The sequence below is a fragment of the Lepisosteus platostomus genome, chromosome 10, assembly GCF_059453375.1.
Source record: "Lepisosteus platostomus isolate fLepPlt1 chromosome 10, fLepPlt1.hap1, whole genome shotgun sequence".
Lineage (NCBI taxonomy): Eukaryota > Metazoa > Chordata > Actinopteri > Semionotiformes > Lepisosteidae > Lepisosteus > Lepisosteus platostomus.
Genome location: NC_142620.1, coordinates 41358375 through 41375980, shown reverse-complemented (window position 1 = coordinate 41375980; position 17606 = coordinate 41358375). Strand labels below are relative to the sequence as shown.

At 38.0% G+C, this 17606-nt stretch overlaps 1 protein-coding gene across 6 annotated transcripts in view; it reads right to left on the bottom strand.

Annotated features, from left to right (window-relative positions):
* nexmifb (neurite extension and migration factor b) overlaps positions 1–17128 on the bottom strand; it is a 173427-nt gene extending 156299 nt beyond the window's left edge. For all 6 annotated transcript variants that reach the window (XM_088649008.1, XM_088649010.1, XM_088649013.1 and 3 more), the window contains exon 1: positions 16606–17128. The gene's annotated coding sequence lies outside the window, so the exon portion shown is untranslated. The remainder of the gene's footprint in view (positions 1–16605) is intronic.
* Positions 17129–17606: the final 478 nt, after the last annotated feature.

The following is a 17606-nucleotide window of genomic DNA, read 5'->3' as shown; positions in this document are numbered from 1 at the left end:
AGGTGTTCAGTTAGCCACAGGGGGTTGGGAGAAAATAAGTTAAGGACTCTTGACTAAGGACTGACCTAAGAGGATCCTAGGGCAGTTGTGATTTCACTTCAAGGGGTCCTGAACACTATCAGTTAAAAGGGAAGTGCAACTCTAATTTTACATTTATATCAGGGTTAGAATAAATCAGCATGGATAAGTGCATTTCAAACCAGAATAACAATAAAATGTACACAGTAACTTGTAAAACCTCCAATTTACATCTCAAAGTAAACAAAATCTCCATTTATGTGCAGCGTCATGTACTGCGATTCAAAAGGGGCAACAAAAGTAAGGCGGTCCTATTACATTGTAAACAAGCAGGCTTGTGAATACATCTTTTAATCCAATAGAAATATTGCTATCAATTTTCTAGATGGTTTTGCCAACAAATACTACTTATTTGTTAGCTGCATGCAGATCACATTGGAAGATTTCTACAGCAAAATGTCTGCTGCATTAATCTGTATTTATTCACTTGTACATAACATTACATTAGTCATTACAGCAACTAGTGAGCAGGAAGGGCTGCCTAACATCACAATGACGACATGGCGGCTTACAGTACTTTTACAATTTTGTGTTTAATTTGAAATTTGGCAAATTTTTCTAGGAAGTCAGCGAATTTATTTTGTTACTGAGATTTCATAACTGGTCTGAGAAATGCGGAATGCAGTTCCCCTATTTAGCATGTCTTATTGAGCTACTCAACTGTACGTGACAGCTGAAGCATACTTTTTTTAATCACTAATTATTCAATCAGCCTCACCTACAACTACAACTCTTCTACTGCAGGAGGAGAATGAGGACCAGTGCATGCCTTCCTGATCATCATAAAATTACATTTGCCATTTTATTAGAATATGACCACACCAAAAACATATTGCCCAGAAATCACAAACAAAATTCCAATAATGAAAGATTTGTATGTCAGGACTCAAAATTCAACAATTTTAATAGTCCAAAGACTGCTTTTAGCACTGTCAGCTTTAACTGTTTTTATGTTGTTAAGATGCAACTGGAATACAGCAGGACATCAGTAGGATTTGATCACATCTTATCAGAGGGTAAGAATAAAGATACGGTTTTTATAACAAGCAATACTGCTGTTTTTATACCAACTAGAAATTATGCAATTTTCTTTAAATCATAGAGTGATGGAGTAAGGGATATTAAATATACACTCTGCTTAACTGCTTGCTTGATATTTTTAAAGCATTTTTTGAACTTGCTAGCTAAAGGGGATAAACAATGTGAATCCCTGGCTCCTGAAATAAGCAAAACATTTTCCAACTCTTACTCACTGCTTATAGCAACGTTCCACAGTGCTCTGCAAAATGTTTCTACCTGCTCCACTATTTCAGAACATTAGAAAAGTTACAAACCAGAGGGGGTCATTCGGCCCATCTAGCCCATTTGGCAGTTAGTAGTTAACTGATCAAAGAATGTCATCTAACCATTTCTTAAAAGAAATCAGTGTCTGGCTTCAACAATATGGCCGGGTAGCTTGTTTCACACTCCTACCACCCTTTGGGTAAGGATGTGCCTCCTGTTCTCTGTTTGGAAGTGCCACTTCTAGTGAGTCCTGCATTTAACAGGCTACTGCTCCCTACCAACCCTGAACAACAGACCTCTGCACTCCTTTGTCTCCACTCCAGGTTTTTTTTTTTAACAATCCGTTTAGCAGAAAACACAATAAATGGAACACTAAACAGCAACGCTGTTATTAGGTTATTAGGTTCCTAAAACCTGTGTGTGCTCCTACCAAATGTGGCCATTAGGTCTGTACTGAAGACATTTAGTTAAAAACCACTTAACATGGTCAGCTGTCCATGCCTGGCTTTGGCACTGAATGTAGCAACTATGAGCAGCAGCCAGTAAGGTCAATGCCTTTTGCCTTAGTTGAAACTATGGGGCAAAAAATCTCAACCTAACTGCTCACCTCCTATATTTCTTCCATATTCAGTGAAAATAATCTGCTTTAAAACTAATATACTCACATTTCATCCATTATCCATTTTCTAAATACTTCTTCCAATTCAGGATCATGGGAGAGCCTGAGCCTATCTTAGAAAGTAACAGCCACAAGGCAGGGTACAACCTATATCGGATGCCAGTCCATTGCAAGGCAGACACAGGTACAAACACAGACATGCATATACAGTACACACACATCTAGGGCCAATTAATCTACCAGTATGTCGTTGGAATGTTCATTTATCTGACTGTTGTGACTATTGATAACTACATAAAAAAATTTAAAAAGTTCATTATCTCCCATTTCAATTGGACGCTGCTTCTCACATAACTACAGGATGTAATGGACTACAGGTTGCAAAACATGACTCTGGACCATTTTTCAGTTTAAACAGCAACTGAAAACTGCAAAAAAGTCAGACTGCATTAAATATATGACACATAATAATAATTAATAATTGCTAACACTTATGTAGCGCTTTGCTGGACACTCCACTCAAAGTGCTTTACAGGTAGTGGGGATTTCCATCCACCACCACCAATGTACAGCCCCACCTGGATGATGTGACGGCAGCCACAATGCGCCAGAACGCTCTCCACACATCAGCTATCAGGGGCGAGGAGAGCAGAGTAATGAAGCCAATTCATAGATGGGGATTATTAGGAGGCCATGATTGGTAAGGGCCAATGGGAAATTTGGTCAGGATGCCAGGGTTACACCCCTACTCTTTTCGAGAAACGCCCTGGGATTTTTAATGACCACAGAGTCAGGACCTCGGTTTTATGTCTCATCTGAAGGACGGCGTTTTTTTTACAGTATAGTGTCTTTACTATACTATACTGGGGCATTAGGAACCACATGGACTGCAGGGTGAGTGCCCCCTGCCAGCCCCACTTACACTTCTTCCAGCAGCAACCTTAGTTTTTCCCAGGAGGTCTCCCATCCATGTACTGACCAGGCTCACACCTGCTTAGCTTCAGTTAGTTGCCAGTTGTGAGTTGCAGAGTGATATGGCTACTGGCCACATCTTTTTTTTATATCAGTAACTCCATTTTACACTTGCTATATACTTGTAAATTTCTATAAGTCAAAAGAAAAGAGATTAAAGAATTCTGATTGGGTTAATTCCTGGCCTCAAGGAAAAACTGTACACAGGTTAGTCTAACTGAATCCCTTTGGTTGTGAAAAGAGTAGCTTATAAGGAGTTTTTATGCAAAATCCTAAAAGATCGACAAAAGCAACATGAAGGACTACACAAATGGCTCAGGGATCTGTCAGGAATCAGCTTGATGGGATCAATAAGCTGCTAGCTACAAGATCAATAAGGTACTAGCAAGCAAATGAGCAAGATGGGACATTTGGCCTCCTCTTGTTTGTACCTTTCTTATGTACTTAAAACACAGGAAAAAATAGTATCACTAATAGTTTTAACAAGATGTTTTTTCTCTGCATCTTGATAGGCCTTTGTATAGCAAATCATAAACATGGTAATATGTTGAAAAACGCTTCCAGGTCAGAATGAAATTCTACTTAAACCAATCTGTAAGTGAGTATTCTAAAGAATTAATTAAACTATGGTATCCCCTGTGGTTTAAAAAAATGCTCACATTTTTAGAAGGATTACCATGAACAGTCATGAACTGTTTTCTAATGAACCCAAGAATCATTTTAATTCCGCCGTAATTAACCGTCTATAACTTAAAAAAACAAAGTTTTTGCAGGTTGCTCCTGGACAGCCACCTTATGATGTGGCTGGCCTTGAAAACAACAGTGGGACTGAAAAATTCTTCATCTCTTTGTATGAATTTTGAACTCTTACCCCAATTTTAAGAGAATTCCAAAACACAAAACACTGAGCTTTGATCTTCTCAAGGATTTATTCAAAAACACAAGGAAACATGTTAAGTGGTTGTGGAAGCAGACAGTAAAGCAATAAATACTTTTACAACTGTATAAAATGATTTTACTCTGAACCTGCAGTACAGTATATTTGAGGAGGAGGTTAAAATGATTGACTGAGGTGATTAACACATAAAACTGATGCTCAACTGCAAAACTCAGTATTGATTAATCAGCACTAGGTAGAAAGAAATAAAAAAAACAATCCTAATCATATTACATTATCATTTTATTGTATATTACATATAAGATGGCACTAACACAGATGGGATAGTTCACATTAATTTTCATATCATTTTAGTCTCTCCTAGTAAACAATCCAAAAAATATCGTGATGTTTTATAGTCTTCAACGGTGCGTTGGTCAATATATACAGGTAATTTCACCTTCCTTTGGTCTGGTTTACATTATGACACAAATTGTTCCATATCTACGGTTAAAGTCTCCATGTACGTTTTTAGCAACAAACATAATTGCACAACACAGCTATATCACTGCTACTCTTATATAACCTCATCTGTCGTGCAAATGTCATGTCTTGTTTAGGGAAAGAGCTCCAAATCTGCAACCTTAAGTTTGAACAACCTTTGTTTCAGGGTTATAGCTTTTGAAATGCTAACGACTGAAATCTATTAAAGTAACGCAGGATACAAAATGGAATGCTGTGTTGTGTACTGTTATCAGGCGTAAGGAAAAGCAGCCCTCTTCTCCACGGGGAGTGCTTTAGTGTGCTAGGGGTTAGTTAGCAGAAAGAAAGAACAGCCTCAGAGGGATTATGTATGGAAAGCAGGAAGGGACAAAAGCCTGACAACCCCATGAAGAATGTAACTGTGCCAGGTGGGAGGAAAGAGAGGGCTTCGACAGCAATTTACATTCTAAAGAATAGGCAGCCAAATTCAATGAAGTGTAGCTTGGTCATTCATGGACAGCACTACTTTACAGTAGAGAATGCACATATAATCATGCGTCAAGAAAAAGGAATGTTAAATCACGTTAGGTGCTCAATTAGAAGGTACAAATGCCTGAGAAGTCAGTGCAGCTGTATGAAGGCAAGGATTTTCAGCACAATTCAACTTTTTGTGAACACCTTCTTACGTAAAGCCACCTTAAAGCACTTTACAAAATGCAGCCAAGATTCACGTGTACATGGATTACAATACAATAAAATTTAATAACTGAATGTTCTTTTGATTCTTTAAAAAGCACACTTTGTGACATCATACAATAAAACAGAGCCATCACTTAGACACATACTTTAGAAAGCCATAAAAGTAGATCTCTTTTGTACATGTGTCAAAGCATAAAACTGTTCACCTTATATTTTTTAGAAACATAAAAATATAAAAGAAAAGGGAAATGTTTTTTAAAACTAAACAAGACACAAAAAAAGGTCCAGGGATTAAAATAAGCTTCCTACTGCGAAGACATCCAGCATAATACAAAGCACACTTTTGTTCAAACATTGCTCCGATAATGGAGAAAAGTAAATATACAGTATACATACTGTATATATTTTAAAACACAGCTGTTTTCTTTGCACATTTCTTTAAAAAAGTAACAGTTATGAAATATCCACCAGACTATCTTGATTTACGTACAAAGCCTGCAGCTAGTAAAATCTTCTCTGTAATGGGAGTCTCATCTTCATTGCCTATCATCAAATGGCAATTAAACTAAAGATTTGTGGAGGACCTGTCCAATGGTAACATCTTTCCAGCAATCCATTTTTCAAAGTAGCAGTATAATAATCAGGAAATTTGCTTTTGAGAATGCAATAACTTGTTTTTGCCTACTGACCATCCATGAACAAACACTGCCTACACTATGTAGCTATGACCTACACAATACATTCACAATCACAGCCTGTTAAAGAAGCCACAATGCTGTCTGTAAGGAGTCATCATATCTCCCTTGGGATTTGACTGATGAGCTAGCATAACTTTTTCCAGCAGCCTTTAAAATCATACTTTGTATCCTTTTAGTTTTTTTATAACATTTGTTATACATTGTACAAGATATGAAACTGCCAACTGATGAGTAAACACTTGCAACAGAAATGTTATTTTTGCAAATATCCAATAAATACAGCATACTGTATGTTACCATATGCCCTGAACAAGCAAGCAAAAACATTTTTAAAAAATGAGGAGGGGGTCCAGAGTGGCTAAGCTGTCAAATTACTCTGGCAGTGCAAAATCATTCGAGTACCTTAAGGACAAGGTGAGCTGCAGTCAATGAAGAATAAGACAGTGGCCTAGAGCAGCTCTCCTGTGTTGAATGGTCACCCAGAAACCTGGGCTGTACTGTATCTGGAGGTATCACATCTCTTCTGAAACTGAGAAATACATTTGTAATGCAGAATCTCAGCACATGACAAAGCAATAAGACCAACAGCCCAATACCAGCATTTGAAGCTTTCCGAATCATTTGCCATGTAGTACTGTTACAATCTCTTGTGACATGAATAGTTTGGAAACACAGATGAAGTGTAGCAATGATGATGGCACAGCCACAATTGCATAGAAAGTACAAATGTGTTTGTTGTGAGGAGCTGTGTTCCACGCACAAATACTGAAAAATCGCAATTAACCAAAGAAAAAAAAACACAAAAAACTATATTCACAAGAATATGTACACCGATTACTTTCAAAAAGTATATTGCTCTAGGCAACTCCTACTCAGAAGTAATACACAAGCTTTCTCCTTTCCAGTGGAGCTCTTTTTCTAGCTAAAGCGCCTCCTTCTAGAAGGTTCCATTATAAGGCAGGATGGCCGAGCAGTCTAAGGCTCCGTGTTAAGGTTGCAATTGTCTATAGAGGTGGAAGTTCAAATCCCACTCCTGAAACCATAAGTACCAAGACATCAGGGGTGAAAAAAGTTTATATCATTACAGTTTCTGAAGCGCAATATTAATCAAATAAAAGCAAGACTAAATCTGCAGCCTTTAAAATGCCCATTTGCTTATGATCAAACTGGAGTACAGAAACTCAGACATACCGACTACATTTGATCTGTTCTAAAAGAAAAATTATCTGAACTTGTAATGACCAAAATTTTGTTACACAACCCAAATTACACATTTTTACATGCATCCAATTTCAAAACTTTTACACTCAATAAAAAAGAGCTTTTCATTGATTTCCTGTTATTTTTAATGTTGTAGTTTTTTAAATAAATGCTTTTGGAAGTCATAAGAAGTAAAATGCAAAAATAAATTAATAAATAAAAGACTACCTGGTGACAAAGAAAACAAAAAAAGTGATTTCATTTCCCCTGCAGTATCTTTAGCAGGCTAGCAAATCACTGAGAAAGTTTCAGGGGCCTAACACAGCTGTTTAATTACCCACTTGTGATTACAAATTATGGTATAAAAGGGGAAGTTTAACTGCTGATTATAACATTTAAATTAAAATGCCGACTGTCAGAGGGCTGGAAAACTCCCGAGGAATTTGAGATGAGAGTCAAACAAACACCTCGAAGGAAAAATATTACTGGAGCACCAGAGGTAAAAAGAATAACCAGGTAGATTAATAGAGCAGTGGACAAAAACACAGACATACAAATATACAGACATTTTACAAACAAGCAGATTGTCTGGTAGTTCCAAATGCATCACACTGGCTTTCCAAAAGTATCTGGAATTCCAGCAAAAAGGAATGCTAGTTTTATATAATATTTAGACAGCTGTATTTGCTAGTCTCTGATGTTTTCAGTAAAATATTTCTCAGGGATATTTTGCAACAGTATCTGTCGGTTATAGGAAGACAGCTTCACCTAAATCGGTCTTATCTTGCTCATACAAAATGTGGGCTGAACACTACTTCTAATGAGAAGAAACCCTTGCTTTTACTGGACAGTTAAGAATTAGCAGAGGGTGAACAAGCAGAAAACAATATAAAGTCCATTGGGCAATAAAGGTGGGATTTAGGTAGTGTTAAAAGCTTTTTTTAGAAGTCTAGGGCTACTTTTAAGAAAATGACAGGTTGAGAGACATTCAACAGGTAACTCTAGAGCAATCTTTTGTTCAATGCCAATAAATGCACAGCTTCTTCTTCTATCTCCTCCCCCAAACTGTGACACTAAAGTGAACTGCAGCCTCCCTGCATTAAGAACTGCACTATACAAAAGGCAGTCTGTTATTGCAAAGCACTGCTCTCACAAGGGAACCGACTCCTTCAAATTGCTCCTGGGAGCCGCTCGAAGAATAAAGTACATCTATAGCAGAGAACATTCATAAAATGGAGCTTTAAAAAAGGATGATAATTTCATAGTAAAATATAATTGTTTTTTCTGCAGGAAGCCTGTTTCTCATGCTTGCGAATTTCTCCATCAAATCTTTGTATTCAAAATAACACGCTGTCTTTTTAAAAACAAAAGCTACTGTATCATTAATCAAGTTTTATGTAGCTGATGCAAATCAGTAAAAGTAAAAACATAAACCCATAGCTGCACTAGGAATTAATTAGATGATTATTTTAAAAGGCACTATATACAATTTATTATAGCCATTAAATCAGTAAAGAACTTTAGGTTCTGGAAGGATGAAGGTCAATACAACAGCTCATTTAATTGTGGGCCATCATCCACAGTCAATTTAACACAGCATATTACGCAAACAAGTATACAGTAAAGCATCACGTGCAAGTAACTAGAATACTGAATAACATGAAAAGATACAAAAAAGTCTTGAACTGACAGAGGTTATTGCAAATTTCATCATTCTTATTATGATAATAAAGCTTAAAAACTTAAGTACATCCATAAGCACATTTATTACTTCAATTTTACTTTTCTACAAAAAAAAGCACTGGCCAAAGTTCAAAGTTGCACAACCACAGTGGTTCTTGAATTGATGGCTACAGCATGAACTGAGAGAACACAATGAGCTCTGTTTCCAATGTGGAACAGAAAAGGCTTTGTGAAAATTTGATACAGGTATTCAAACTACTGGCAGAAAATGAAAAAGAGTCATCTAATGAGCTATTCTGAGCTCAGCTAGGACACTGGGACTCGAGGAGACAAATCTAAGTGAAGTGGAAGCATTTTCAGGATAGAACATATAAAGCACTTTTTTATATAAAGAGTTTTGGTATGTGGAACGGTGCCTAATCGTGCTGCAGAAGCCAAACAATCGGATCCTTCCAAAAGCACCATGACAAGATGAGGGCTTTGGGTCAACAAGCTCACTGGAAACAAAAGAGCAGGATGAGCCAATGGCCTCCTCTCATGTGTAAACATTTAATGTTCTTAAATGGTCTAAGAATAATGTCTCCTAAAAGCCCAAAGGTTCCCGAAAATGCTTTCTATAGAGTCCAGTATATACTATATGCAACTGGCTAAGAAGAAAACAAAATCTGTTGCAACAAGGTATGTAGACCCACCCCCAGCAATCCTCCACACAGCAGGGTCACTGAAACCATGCTTCTACAGAATGCTAATTCTTCAGAATTGCTTTCTTAAGCACAGTATTTTGTGAAAGCAACAAAAGATTTAACAAGACTGGATTTTTTGGATTGTTAAAAGTTGTCTCCATTAATTAAGTCAGAAACACAACAGAGAATTAAATATCGGGTCACCAATTCTGATGACTACAGTGCTATGCAGAGTTAACTGCAAAGAATCTCCGTGCTGTTGTATTTGTTCAATATTAGGACAGTTGTGAGTTTTTATTTAGGGAAACTTTCTAAAGCAGAAGCATCACCTTCCATCTTCTGAACACTCATAAGAACATGAAAAAGGTTAAAATGACAAGCTTCATTTGCCGAGAAGCCCTTTTCCTTAAATAAAGATGCAAAATAATTTTCTTCAGCAATTACAGTAAAAAGATTGAAAGTTTGAAAGCAGGAATGGAAGACTGCTTTTGCTGAACAGTCTAAGTGGTTTTGTAGTGGACCAATAATTTTGATGTCTAAGCTGAGTAAGACAAATTGCAGAGATCTCCAGCTCCTGGAGCAGGCAGTTAAGCTTAGCGCTCAAACTATCCCAATGGAGTAGTCTCATTTCCTTCCCTGGGGTCATGAAAAGCAATCAAAGTGTCGAGCCGGCTCACTAGAATCTTACCTTTGTGCCTAATTACTCTGCACAGCAACTCCAAAACCTAAACCTGCATAATGCAGGACAAGACAGCTAAGAGAGACTAGGTCATAAACTAGCAGGAATGTTTCAATACTCCACTTGAATGAAAACTTGATTCGTTACCTGCCTGACTAAAACTGAGTTTTCTGAGCTTGATTCACAGAATTACTATTACTGAAAAGCTCCTGGTGGCATGGTGGCGCAGTGGTTAGCATTGTTGCCTTGCACCACTGGGGCTCTGGGTTCCATTCCAGACCTGGGGTGTTAGCTCTGTGGAGGTTGTACGTTCTCCTTTTGTTCGTGCGAGATTCCTCCAGGTGATCTGGTTATCTCCCACAGTCTAAAAACCGCACTGGTAGGTTAACTGACATTTGAGCCTGTGTGTGCCCTGTGATGGACTGGCGTCCCATCCAGGGGGTGTGCCACCTTGCACATGTTGCTTGCCAGGATAGGCTCCAGCCCTTCCACATCCATTTAGTGGATAAAGTGGTTTGAAAATGGATGGATGGCTGGCTAAGGAGCTCTAAAGGAGTTGCAGTCAAAGTTTTTCCCTTTCACTACTGGAGATATGAATTCATCCTAACTCCAAGACATGGCAACTCATCATTGGCTCAGCTGCATCAAAATTACGATCGGAGACACTGATTTAAGGAGAGCAAGTCATATTGTCCGGATTGGTTCCACTACTGGTTTTCTATCTAGCTTTGCATTTCAACACAGCAAGGTGACAAAGCATCTTCACCTACTGTATTTAACTGAAAGAAGCCCAGTCCACTTTTTGTAGCAAACATTTCAACCTGTTCTAAACTCAGAAGCAGCCTGACCACCATTTAAGACCAGAGGGAGGCTGCAGCACAGCCTGAAAAGCTAATTGCAATAAAGCGTTAAGCCTGTTTTTCTTCCCCACTTCATTTCTCACTACAATATGTGTATTCAGATTTTAACATCAAATTCCCCTAATGTAAAACACCAGAGTTTAAAGGTCAAACTAGGAATTGAAACTGCAGTGTAGAAAATCATGGCAACCAGGCATCTTGTTTTATCTCACCATTTACATTAACGGCTCAAACTAAAGTGTCCATATTTAGTACAGAGGGGGAAACATGCTATACGTTTACTGCAGTTTCAAAAGCATACAGCAATTTCTGAAGTGAAAAGATTTTTTTATAGACCTAAAATACTATCTGCACAATAGCTATATTCTGTTCTCTGCCTTTGCATTCCACTTCAGGGCAGTACCTTTATGGCAGATTGTATTTGATCCACAAGCTATTGCTGTCAAAAGTAATCCTGACCCTTTTGTCTACAAATCAAACTTGCGTTGACACATGTATAATGAATATGTAGCAATTTTCACTATTATTTTGTAACTTTTTCATTTAATTGCGAAATTTTCTATTCAGCCCAACATTACAGCCCGTAGGTTTCATTGTTTAAATGATCAAAACGTATGAATATACTGTAAGGTGAACAGCTCTTAAAACAATACTAGTGGTATAATAAGCAGATGAAGTCTCTGGAGGAGCTGCAGACTTCCATTCAAAGGAGCACAGGTTCAATGAAAAGAGGGACAGGCTTTATAGAAATAAGGGCATTTCAATCACACAGCTGTCCTTCAGAATCATGTATGATTCCTTTAAAAATATGGTGCCCTTCACTGCCTCAATTTTAGATTTAACCATTTCTCTCCCAGACTGAAAAACTGGCCCTGTTGTGCAGTATACCTTGGACAGAATGTTGTACCTCAGCTAACAAAAACTTTCACACTCCTCTTTCACTCTAACACATCAACTCTAAAAACTCTATCACAGCAAAACGACGACTTAATACTAAAAAAAAGAAATGTACATTCTTACCCAAATACCCTATTCAATGGAGTTCATGTGAGCTCACTATTGACCCAAAAATTAAATGTACAGTTTTCATTAACTGCATGAAGAATCAAAGTGAAAATAACATTCAAAACTGATGTCTTAGTGAGATGAAGCTGTTTCTTGCATGTACAACGATCAGAAATGAAAGCTGGCCGTTTGTCTAGTCTCAGTCATTGATTTATTAACAGGTTAGTGATCGAAGAACCTTGTTGGGTGGTTTCGTAAAGGATCTCCAGAGAAAATTCTCCCAGAAGATATTGGAAATTTGCTTTAAGAAATCGAGATCTTATGTCTGTGGATAAACTGCAAGCATTTTTTTATTTCTGAAAACTATTAATCACTACTTTTCTATCCATCCATTTTCTAACTGCTTCTTCCAATTTAGAATCACAGAGGAGCCAAGGCCTATCCTCGGCAAGCAACAGGCAGAAGGCAGGGTACACACTGGATGGAACACTAGTTAAATGCAGGGCAGGCACACAGACAAACACAGATGTTCACACCTAAGGTCAATTTTCCCTTGAACTACTTGGACTGTGGGAGAAAACTGGAGCACCCAGAGGAAACCCACTTGAACACTGGAAGCACATGCAAACTCCACACAGATAGCATACAGTACCAGGTGTGAAAATGAACCCACAGCCCCAGTGCTACGAGGCTGCAATGCTAAGCACTGCATCAGCGTGCTGCCCTTTACAACTTTAACCGTGGTAAATATAAAATAACCGACAATTCCCAATTACAAACATTGTATAAAAACGTACTTGAAAGATAAACTTGACTTAATTATTGCCTCACTTTAAACAATGAGTTTATCTGTTCTGAAACTCTCCCAACTTCCATTTCACTCTGAATAATCGATGAAATTTAAAATACCTAATATTATGTATTCAGCAGACTGCATCTGGAATAAGGGGCAAGTTCAGATTGCAATACAGCAAATTTCTGCAATGCAGTGTATGAGACTATTGCTGTGAGACACACAAACTTTTTGTATTGTTCCCAAAAGACACAAATGGTACATGAATATTTTCCAACACAAAAAGTTATTCTTGAGACAGGTGCATTGATATATTCTAAAGCATTGTGAAATTGGAGCTAAAAACATAATACATACTATAATATATCCTAACTTTGGATTACTCTTTAACCTACCCTGTTTTACTACAGCCTTCTACTTCTGCCTTTAATTATGAAAGGCATCAAAATGTATGATTAGAATAAATAAATCATTCTTGTGTATCTATACAGCAGCTTCTCCCACAGGAATCTCATTTGGCTTCAATCACGAAACATAACCCTACTGCCCACACTTATGAAACTGCATAACCATATTTGACCTATCCTTGCCTTGCCTAGAGAAGAATTAGGTCTGGAGACTTAAGAGCACAGGCTACTGCATCTAACTCCCTACCTCAAAGCTAAAACAGGGAACCTGTACAGGACTGTGAGATGTCTTCTTATTTCTAAGAAAAATTTATGTTCCAAGTTGTGTTCCCCCACAGTTTATCCTGAAAATTTAGTACACAAAACATTTCAAACTTCCTTGACAGTTTTTCATTTTTTTGCCACCAGGCCTTGAATAAACACCAAACAAAAGTGAATGATCTAATGCCTTGCACTACTTGCATGATGTTCTTTCTTAAATCTTAGAATTAAGAATTCCTTTGAAGCCAGGTAACGTTTTAAATCCCATTAACACTGCTCAGAACAAAATATCACGGCATTCATCAAATATATTGTATGAGGTACGAAAATGAATTTCTGAGCTTCTAGTAATACTGTATATGTTTGTAAAATAAACATTAGTATCCCAAGAACCCTTTATTTGTTGTCAAATTGTTTTCGCAACACCAGCATTTGTTAATTATCAGCTGGTTCTACAATACAATTAACCAAACAGGCTCAAATGCCAATAAAGAACATTTTGGTTATGGTTCATGTGGACTTTTGTATTTAGTTGCATTATTTCATAGCACTTTTAGTTATGTAGATTACATCCACATATACAATATGGAAAAGAAGTTGATTTTCTAAAAGACAAAGTATGACACCACAAACACCCTGTAAGACTAATGAATAATACTGCTATTTTCACCCCTCCAAAATAAAATCAATTTATGGATCATAACAATATTGAGTACTGATTATACTAAAAAAACAGATGCCCTCCCAGACTGATACCTAACGAACAACCGATACATTCTGTATCCAAACCCATCAAACAGACACTGAGGACATTCCCTTCAAAAGGAGGAATATTTCCACTTAACCACAAGAGTGCAAAAAAAGTTAATTAGTTTTATACTTACACTCTACTAACACCTGCAAGCTACATTTTTTAAAACTGTTAGAGTTTTATGGAGACATTAACCCATTATAAGAAAGATTTTTATATTGCACAAAGCCCTGTAAAGCATTTTTAAAATAAGTGGCAGAACGTAACAAATTTTGAAAAGAGCTTTTTTTTCTAGAATGTGTAACCTTTGTAGTATTGAAAATAAACACTTGTTTTTTACTAAAACAGACTTTTTAGTAAAACGTCTGATGATATAAGGGGTGACGACATGGCGTTTTCATAAAGAAGACCTCATATCTCCTATCTTACTGTAAATGTTTGCACAGAGCAATTCAGCACTGGATGTTTTTTTTAATGACTTGCAGGACCCCTTTATAAATCATGCGCTTATGTGTCAATTCTAAGTGAGCTCAACACCCCCACCAATATGGGCTGCTGGTCAGGAAAGGTCTCATTTCCCCTCAGCACCACTCCAGTTTTTCAATCGCTGGGTCACTGTTCTGCACAACATGCTGTGTTCACACAAAACAGGCACTGACAACAAAACCAGTCAACTTTAGTGTAAGGGAAGATGGACCTGCTGCTAGAAACGTCAGCTCCCTTTAATACAGTTCATTTTCTGGAATTGGTACAGTGTTATCAAAGTTCCACAGTACGCTAATTTAATGTCTTAGTTTATCATATCATGTCTGTTACTGCTCTTCCTTGTTTGTTTTGAACCACAATACTATTCACCTTTGTGTTTTACGGAAGTATAGGTATATAACCACCATAAACTATAAAATGCACTGATTTTCAGACAGAATCACATATTAATGCTGTGGCAAAAACATACTTGTTAATCATGCTCCAACAACATGCTCAATTTCAAAACGCAGCCTAGAGCCACTGAAAGAAAGCATTTGAGGAGAAACTCATTGAGCACAATTCCGCAAGAAGATTGAGGAGGATGTCAGCAGCAAGTCAAAGGATTATCCTTCAGTGAACACCATGAAGTTGATGATGAAAAAAGGCTAAGATACCGCATTACACCAAACTCCCTACGACTCAAACAGGTACCCACCCTGCCTGGGCCTTTGAGGCATGAAGTCCTGAAAAAGGAATAGTCTCTCACTTTAAACATCCAGTCCATACCAAACAGGTTAACATAATGCCTACTAATACCTCCAACAGGTCTCAGTTACTGTAGGTTCAGATAGAGGAAGAGTCAAAGGTCCATACAAATATCAACACTAGAAATAAACAAAATAACCATACTAGTCCAAACAAGCAAATAACGCAGTGTAAGGAGAGCCTAGCCAATACCGTCTGAACTTTATTTTCGCTATTTCTAACACTGGTAAACCTCTAACTGCGTTTGTTTTATTATAAAACAAAAACACGTGAAAACTCCCCCCTTTTTAGCACCAAAACAAGAACAATTGAGTAATTTGTATCCTTTATCAGTGCACTGAGAACTTGGGAGAGTACAACTACTTCTACTACAACTTATGATCTCTACTGGTAAACGCTATTTTTGCTAAAAGTAACTTTTGCCAACTTAAGGGTTTTGTTACTCCACAGTTTGTTATTGTAACATTGCACGGCCATACAATTCACAAACAGTACCAGTTATTTACTCTCTTTGCTACGTATTTTATAAACAACATTTAACAGTTATCACAACCACTTCGCTAGAACCATAGAATCAACACCACGTTAATGCAGCATCTACAAAAGGCCAGCACACTAATTAAAGAACCCTGATAACTAGCCCTCGGATTGAACACATGATATACTACAGCAGCAATTACATTTGGGGAACATGTTCCAAAGAACGTGCTCGCTCTGGATTTGTTAAAATACCGCGTTTCCCTCTAAGCAAATGCAAAGACAAATTCTGGCCGTTTTACAAATTCCTGCAACATGGGAACTAAGTGGAAGAGTGTAAAATGATAGCTGATGATCAACGTGGTAAAAAAAAAACACTTTCCCTGTTCTAACGCATAGCAAACATCCAGATGAAAAAACAAGATAATAAACATCCGTATACACAAGTCATGGGTATCGGCACGTCTACCGCTCCCCAAAAGTCATTCAAGTTTTCCAAGATAACCCCATTATTTGTTTTTTTTTAACGTCCCGTGATTTAAGCGTGTACGGCATGAAATGATACATTCAGCACTTCTCACATTTTGCAACAATTACGGTGATGCACAGTTCACTGAAGTGCTGCATTGCAATCATTAATAATCGCATTCAGAAAAAAAGAAAAGCATGTGAGAACTGCATAGCTGTATCCGAAATTGTTGAACGTGCTATGTGTATTGTTACAAGATTTTTTTTTAAAAGGCCTTTTTGTCCGGTGTAGCTGTTGTAGGCATGTATCGTGCTGTAGCCGTAGTACTGTATCTGCAAGCTCTTCCAGAATAAAGCAACCCATACTCTCAATGGCACCGCATTACCCGACTTACCTCTCAATGCACCCAAACTGCGCTCTTTCTCCCTGTCGCCCGGATCCCCCCACCCTCCCCCCTCCTCTTTTCACAAAATGGGAAATTTGTCTTTTTCCTCAACGCAGCCACTTCTCCATGTTTTTTTTTCCCAGCCTGGACTTCCAGTATCAGCAGGTGGACGCGCCTCTGAAATGATGGAGCCAGAGCTCTTTTCTCCCCCCTACAACTCCATTTTTTTATTTTACGGCATTCTTCATATTCCACGAAACAAACAAGGACTTTAACCGTTTCATTTTTCCATGCGATTCCCACGTTTCAAAGTAGTGTCATGTTTTTTAGACCCCAGATTCCTAATTCATGGCGCCCCTTCGGCTGTTCTCCACCATCTACAACAAGGTGCTTGATGCTGCCATTGTTACGCGTTTCTCTTTTTTTTTTTGCAGCTGGGTCCCCCCCCCCCCTTCTTGATAAACGCACGCTCCCTTCTCTCTTTCCTTCTCTCCGACCTGTCATAAAGAGCGCGCTCACCCCGTGCACGCGGGGCCGCGCATTACATCGGGAACGCGCTCAGCAGAACAGGTGCCTCCTGAACGAGAGCGAGCGAACTTCGCTTGATGCCAAGGCTCACCAGGAATAAGCCTTCCTGTGTGTCTAGGGTGGGGGAGGGCTGTTAAAATGCCGATCTAAGGGCAGACTCAGGGTCACAGCAGCCCTTTGTAAGAAAGATGGTGCTTTGTTTCTAAGTGACCGCTTATGGTAACACTCCACAGTATTACTTGGTGAAATACACCCACATCAATCACTGTAACTGTGACATTTGAGCACACTTTTTAATTGTTTTAAAAGTTACCTTTGTATATGCACATACAGTACCTATATAACATACATGTTTAGGAGTGTATATAGTAGCACACAAAATTATTAACACCTGTGAAATGTATTCACTAAGTCCATTACAAAAAACTGATGGCACTCAGTAATTACCACTAAGTGCACCTAAAAGCAGTAGAATTTTCATA